Here is an 8,509-nt window from a genome sequence, read left to right as displayed (position 1 = left end):
GAAGGGAAAAAATCCGCTATGGAGGAGATGGGCTTGATTAAATTCATCTTTAGTCAAAATTATAAGTAAGAAAGACCCCCCCCCCCTTTTAAAACTTATGCTAAAATCGGATATGATTTAAGACCCCCCCTTTAGAACTTACGCTAAAATCGGATATGATTTAAGACACCCCCCCCCTTTAAAACTTACGCTAAAATCGGATTTGATTATTTTACTAATGATTGAAAAGATAATAGAGGGAATGTATGGGATAAATTGAAGAGAGAATAATGCCCCTCCCATCTCCCCCCAATGAAATAGCATGAAGACGAAAAAAGGGGCGACTGGTATATCATAATTTTATCTATACTATAGTTATCCTTAAGTTAACCCCCCCCCCCCCAAATCCGATCCACTTGTTAAGGTTCGACTATCGCCCATTGTAAAAAGAATCTCGTCCCTATTACAATTACAGTATTACAGCACATTTCAGTCAGTATGTAGCTAATGGTAATATATTTGGTTAGCTTGCTTGTTAGCTGAACCGTGAAGTATTTGTTAGGTAAGGTAAACTTCCCTCCTTTAATAGTAGACTAGCCCAACAGATAAAAAATCTATCTCTCTGTAGGACTAAGCTACTTTAAAAGGGGGGAAGTTTACCTTACATAACAATGACTCCACGGTTCAGCTAAAAAGCAAGCTAACCAAAGATATTACCATTAGCTACATACTGATGTGAAATGTGCTGTAACTTGATCAAAGTGGAAATCCTCCTACAAAAAAAAATCATATGCACATGAATATATCCGACATTTCTGACAAGCGTAGATCCAGTTTTTTAGGTTATAGTGGGTTGATAATAACAATTTAGATGTGTTTTATGCAAAAATAACATTTTCATGATTTTATCGGGAAACACCGAGTGCGGCCCGATTGAATTCGTCCTCATACCTTCTTAGTTAAGTATGCCAAAAGATAGCGACTAACACAGAGGGATATAAAAGAAATAGTTTATATTTTACGTTTCCCCTCAGAAAAATAGTTGATTTTGCATAAAAATGTAACCCTCAATGCTACATTATCGAATGAAACTTAGAAATCCCAATCAATTACTTTCCTCTTTACGTGATAACAGGGCATATAATTAATGCCGGAGTTTATTGCGTGAGTAACGATAATCTTGAAAAATAATATACTAGTAAGAATAAAATTACAAAATAATCTTCCCTCTCTCTCCTTGACGAGACATTGTATGTAGTACATGTACATACTTGTGGTCAATAAACGATCGGTGGATAATTGTGGTTTCTTAAAATCATAAAAGATATTGTGTGTCGCTCCTATCAAATGAAAATATGTATGTTAAATTTCTATTGCCATAGGCTTGTAATTTTATAAATTGGAGCATTTTATACACTATTATAACACACACTTAAACTAATTTTCTTAAAGTACAAACCATTTAAACTTATTAGCCCAGAACCTGTTAAAGATCGTCGTTCGGTATTGAATGTGACCTTTGTAATTTGAAGTAGACATTTAATATGGACGGAAATACTTCAAAATTAAATGTATTTCTGTTTTAAACTAAAAAAATGCCATATATTATAAAAAGTTAGACTGCATATAGTAATATAAGCAAAACAATTTAAATCTACAATATAGTGTCCCTTTATATACGTTGTGAATCGTAAAATATTTTGGAAATCCAGTAAAAAATAGCAATACATATATTTCTTTTTTACTTCTTAAAATACATCGGTACAACATCAGCTTGAATAGTAGTACATGCTTACATATATCCACGCATGCCCTCCTGAGAATTAGGAGTTAGGAAACCATGTTTTGGACAAAATACTGCCTGTTGCTTTTCTATAGATTACATTGTCTCCCATTTCAGGATAATATAACAAAAGTGTAGAAATATATATATGCCAATGGCCATAACTATTCATCTTCTACGAAATTGTTTGTTATAACTATATACTTAGATAAAACAATGTTCTTTTCTTTTTTGTCTCAATTTTTTGCACATTTAACATGTATATTTGTTATTTAGATTAGACCGTTGGTTTTCCCCATTTGAATGGTTTAACATACTAGTCATTTATGGGGCCCTTTATTGCTTGCTGTTCGGTGTGAGCGGCTCCGTGTTGAAGACCGTAGTTTGACCTATAATGGTTCACTTTACAAAGTGTGACTTGGATGGAGAGTTGTCTCATTGGCACTCATACCACATTTTCTTATATATATATATATATATTGGTAAAGGGAATTTCGCATGACCAAACTCCCATCCAAATTAAATCTAAGCATCTTTAGTCGACGATAAGTTCTGCTTCTTCTGCATGAATCAATTCAAATTTAGTTCACGAAAATCGTTCATCCGTCATTTATACGATTAAGCATTTCTTTATTCTATTGTATGTTTTATTTTCCGGTCACAGTCTAGCCAAATTCAAAACCATCAGAACGAATACTAATGAATAAATAAACTGAAAAAAAATGCCCTAAAATCACATACACAAAAAACTTAATCTACCGAAATCATTACTTTGATACTGAGAAGCACTCGGTAATGGGGTGAGGGTCTAGGTACTTTTTTTTTATATTATAACAACGGGTATAGACATATGTATAATTATGTATGTCAATTGGTCATAAATATTTATATTTTGTTAAGTTGTCTGTAAAAACGTAGTACATTAATTTTGCTCTAATTATTATGAATGATAATTTTTATCAAAATCTACGGCTAAGATGGCAATTGAATGTCGGAAAACTGGAAAACAAATATACCGAGTCTTTTATAATTTGAGCAAGATTATAGAGGGTTATTTTCGCGGGGGTAAATTTTCGCTTATTTTCGCGGATAGAACAAAATCGCCAAAATAAATTCCTCCAATTTAAAACGGAACATCCAAAGGCATTCATAAGGTTTTGAATCCGCCAAAATAAAAACCGGCAAAATATTTCGTATACCTTGTTAAATGAAAATCGCGAAATTTTACACCCGCGAAAATAACCCGCCATACGGTATTTATTCATTGACTGAACCAGAGACAAACATTTACTAATACACGTTTCTGGCTGGACATGCATGAAATGAAAAGTTAAGTATTTAACCTTTTCAGATATAAACTGGTAAAAAAATATATCGTGAAGATTTATTTGCGTGTAGTCACGAAAGATTTTCTGTGCATATATATAGCTTCACAAGATAACTGATTAAAGTTGTAAAATAATATTTGACCAAATTGAATAAATGCCAACAACTAATTAGACGTAAACAAAATTTAGATTGTATATTTTTGGCCTTCGACATCTAATTTAGAACATGACATTAATGTGAACCAAAAATAAAAAGGCGAAAAGAGGGTAAATAGATATGTACCACACATTCACGTTTACATGTACCGTACATGCATTGTACAAGTATTGTATATGTTATATTTGTATTTAGCCAGATACTAATTCAGATAAGCTATCGACGATAGTTGACAAAGAGGAAACTTTGTTAAACCTATTATTTCGGTATAATATACTCTGACACGTGAACGTTCCTAACATGCACTATATAGCGATTCTGTTTTGCTGTCTATAAATAATAAGATACATAATTATAGATTCTGCCACTGCATCGAGCGTGATACGATATTTCTTCAATAAAAAAAGCGATGCATTGAAAATAGCAATCGACATCTTTCGTAAACTTTTCAGAATTCACAAGAAAAACGATGAAAATTAGGTTCACTCATCTAGATGAACAATGTGCATGAAGTTTGTATGAACAACAAGATTATATGACCATCTGATGCCATGGATATCAGTTTGTTCAGTTCTATGATGACCAGTTTTTTTGAATCGTTCTTTCGTTGTTTTATTGCATCAGTTGTTAAAGACATATGTCAAAAGGTGGACCAGGAGATGCAAGTTCTCCCAATCCTTTAGACTATACAGGCTTGATTCAGTCACGGCTCATGTTCATCTGTCTGTAGTTGTGTGTTTTTGTTTCATTTCCTCCTTTTTTTAGTCGCACCATGCATTGATTGTCGTAGTATCAATAGTATTTTTAATTTAGTTATTAGTCAATAGTTTAAAGACATCAATCGAATCAAAGTATCGATATATAATTCTTGTGTGTAAAACTATGGATGTTTCTACGAAAAACCCAATCCGTATGTTCAAAATGGTATGCATGCTGTTGCATGGTTCTAACATCTCATCAAGAATCAACATGCACGTTATGCTATCTGTAGCTTGGAATTTGTTGTAGTATGTTTGCACTCTAAACTTATGATGATTAACGAAATGGCATATTTTTACAGATATGAACTGGAATGTAAAATTGTGTGTAAACTTTAAAAAATGCAAAGAATTCAAAGACAAAACAGTTGATTCCTGATGACCTCTTTTTGGAAATACGACTATACAAAACTTTTAAGATTTGCCTTTATTTAACATTTCTCATAACTATTGTCTTTTACAAGCATTATTGCACATTATCGGTTATTTGAACATATTGATTTCCAACAAACAAATAAAAAAAGCATTTAACTGGTCGAGATAATATTTTACCATTTTACAGTCTGAAGCAATAAATGCCTCCGCATCAGTCGTTTGTGTTGGGTAATACCATTCTAAAACATGCATATTACTTGGTTAATTAGGTGTAGAATGTTACTCAGACAGAACGTTCATCTGAGGAATTATGATGTTGTTTACTTACGCACGACATTAACAAGATACTATATAGTGAAGATTTACCAGGTTAATCTATGCACTTACATCTTAATCCTTTAAGATAAGGTTGAGTGAGCATGCAATGAACCTTCAAATACAATGAAGAGGCAGGTGAAGAAAAAAAAGCTTTTTAATAAATTATGTTATAAACAAGATGGTCCGAGTACACAGTTATTTCGTAGTGCATTTCTTTTAGACAATAAATGTAAATAAAAAAATCTCACCTGCGCTTTCTCAATAACATTTTTACAGTGTGTTGTACTACTTTTGGGACAAATTATATCAAAATTATAGAAAACTTCATCAGCTCTAACTCAAAATATGGACAATTTTGTGTTAAGGGGGTCTTGAAATCTTTTGACAGCTTCCGAAGTGCTAATTTTTGACCTTTTTCAGCTGGACCTAATCACTACTTTACCTAAATATTTATGACCCAAATTTTTTTACAGTGTCATTTCACCCCCCAACTTGCTATATGAGGCATAAAACATGGAGAATTAAATTTGGAAGGGGTATAACATAAATTGGCAAGTAACACACTGTCCACATTAAGGACTATATTTGTAAACTTTTTATAAAAGTCGATTCCATGAAAGGACCGCATATTTCCATTCCTTATCATCAAGCAACAACCAAACGTTTGTTTTCTCTTTGAGATGTGTAACATCATCTTGTCGGAATTTGGCACCCTTGACCGAATTTTCATATGCCATTGATTTTGTTTGAATTTTGATTTAGTTTGTGTTTCCAAATCTAGGCTAGGCCTTTTTGAGATTCAAAACTTCCGTACTAGCACCATGACATGAACTTCAAGATAAAATTTTACCTGACACAAACTACCGTATCATGATCTTTGACCTTTCCAGAAAATTTTGAAAGGGATACTATTCGGAAGGTGTCAGCTTTTCTGTTAATTGTTTGGCGCAGAGAAGACATTACTTTGCACAATTTACAACAAAAATGAATTCTATCCATTATTCCGTTATATTGCCCAGACATAATTATATAATTTAACCGCACATTTAAAAAATGGAAACAAAAAAATGTAAATGGTATAGGGAAATTGTGATCCCTCTATCAGACAATGATATAAAGCGTATCTTATAATTACCAAAGGTTAAGTAATTACATTGGTGTCTAATCACATGTTTATTTCATCTGCTAAGTCTGTTATTACGAATGGAAAATCGATTGCAACAAGAAATATTATATGATTGTCGCATTCGGGTTGTGTTATTGAACAAGAAGGGTCAATGAATGATCAATATCAACTGCTGTTACATGCCGCCATTTCTAGTATTAAATCTATCAACACTGTACACAAGTTACACAAATATAAGTAATTAGTAATTATTTGTATGGTTGTTTTCAAAGAAGCCGAGTTCGTTGTCCTATAATGGAATCTTTCAAGGAGACATTCCAATGTTTGTCACAAGGATCATCAATTGCAGATATATCATTTTTGTTGTTGTTAATAATATTGAAAATTATGACGGAGAGATCGTACCAGGATAAATTATTACTTTGATGTCTGACTTCAAAAATTACATGATTATATATTGTTTATATTTTTAAAGTTAAAAACAATTTTGCTCTTTATTAATTTTGACTACAAAATAAAACATCTCACCTATGCACCTACAGCGTCTCTACATAAGGATGGTCGTTCGTGTTAAAAGCAGGAAATACAAGGGAAAACATCGTACAATCACAATTTGCTATTATGGTTTTCATACATGGATAGAACAGTTTTTCCTTAAGTTAATGTTTTTCCCGCACCATTGCCTTGTGACATTTTAAACTAGTATCTCAAATAGTAACGCCTCCGGGTGCGGGATTTTCTCGTTGCATTGGAGACCTGTTGGTGATCTTCTGTTGTTGTCTGTTCTATGGTCGGGATGTTGTCTCTTTGACAAATTCCCTATTTCCATTCTCAATTTTATTTTATATTGTCTCAATAAGCAGCCAACCTCTCAGTCATAATCTTACTGTATATGTAGTGGTGTTTCATTAAATTATATTTCTGTATCATGCCAATGTGTGTTGTGTTGTAGTGTTTAGTACTGTTGTTGATTATATTGTATGGTTGGGTACCTATTCAATTCTGATTTCAAATCAGGTTTACACTCAAAGGGAGATAACTATGATGGATTATCTTGGTGCCAGAGAATACCTGAAATTTTCAGGGATTATGTATAATCACTAGAAAAAACGTTATGAGTATACAGACTAACTGAAATGATACTAAAATATATAAAATATTGAAGTATTTTAAAAGTTAACTTTAATATATCATAATAATAACCTTAATATTGTTAAACGTTAGGCATAATATATCAATATGAAAGACACAAAAATATTGAAATGTTAAACACTAAATAGTTAAATGATAAGCACAATATATTTAAATGTTCAGCAAAATATAATTAAATGATAAGCAAAATATATATAGAATAATTGATGTTTTGTTTTTAATACCGACTTTATCAGTTATAATATCAAGCGAGCCCTTTTTGATATTGATTGTATCAGTATAAATAATATCAAGCGAGCCAACACGGGTGGGTTGATGAAGTCAGTATGAAAATATATTAAATGGCATAATGATTATTCTTTTTATCGTATTGTTTTAGCAATGGTTTTAGGTTGAGAATATGAAATAAAATGAAATTGTCATTAAAACTATTTTTATGCGTACAGTCGTTTTGATAATATGTACAATATTTTAATATTACACATTTTATTTACAAACTAAATTTGGATGGCATCGACTTTTACACATTTGCCCTAATGTTCTACAGTCATATCTATCAAATTCACATTTGTTTTTACCACAATATCAACATTTAAAAAAATTGTCCTCAATTTCGAATAAGATTTTACGGCACGTCTCAGAGAAATGGAAGTCTAGTGGTTCCAGGAAAGGGAGATCCCAAAAAAACTAATGGTCAGTACTATTCACGAAAAGACTGAAGAAGGATATCGCCTTGCTATATTGCATGGAATCCTTCTCGGATCTTTAATACAATTACTCAGTTTGAGGTTGCTGATTTCCCTTCATTGGTGCAATTTGTACCTTCAAATGTTTATGCTGAAACCAGTGCAATTGGTTTTTATATATCATGCATCTTTGAAGCTTTTAATTATTGATAATCCCTGAAATCATATTAGGGAATTTGTAGAATAATAAGTAAAATTATCAGTGATTATATAAAATCACTGGTCATTTTCAGGGAATCTATATAATTACTCATGATTTTAGTGATTCTACAGAATCCCTGAAAAATCATCCCCTGATTATACCACATGGGGGGGGGGGGGGGGGGGGGGGGGGGGGTTAACTTCCTATTATTGAGTATACGGGGATGTGCCAAAAATATGGGTCATAATTTTGCGAGATTTTATATAAAAATACCCTCCTTTTTAATGACATCCTATATTAAATGCATTTACGTTTGATAACTGTATATTGATTTGGGGTATGATCTACATATCTATACTATTAAACGAGAAGACCTAATTTTTGGTGTCGCTTCTCTTCTTTCCACAAATAATTGATCAACAGGCCTCTGTGTCCTATAGGTACAGTGCATAGTGCCATTTGTCATCCATTCATATGATTATTCAGATTGAGTTATTTTTGGAGAAAACGAGAAAAAAGTCATCCGGATATTGTCCCGTCATTGGACGAAATTTTAAGTCAGATAAGACTTCCGGTTTGCGTTTTTCTATATACTTTGAACATACATATACAAAGAATAAAGTGTATTTTCAGAATTCTATCTGC

The sequence above is a fragment of the Mytilus trossulus genome, chromosome 1 (genome assembly GCF_036588685.1).
Source record: "Mytilus trossulus isolate FHL-02 chromosome 1, PNRI_Mtr1.1.1.hap1, whole genome shotgun sequence".
Taxonomy (NCBI): domain Eukaryota; kingdom Metazoa; phylum Mollusca; class Bivalvia; order Mytilida; family Mytilidae; genus Mytilus; species Mytilus trossulus.
The sequence above is the reverse complement of the archived record's forward strand: the minus strand, read 5'-3'. Positions refer to the sequence as shown.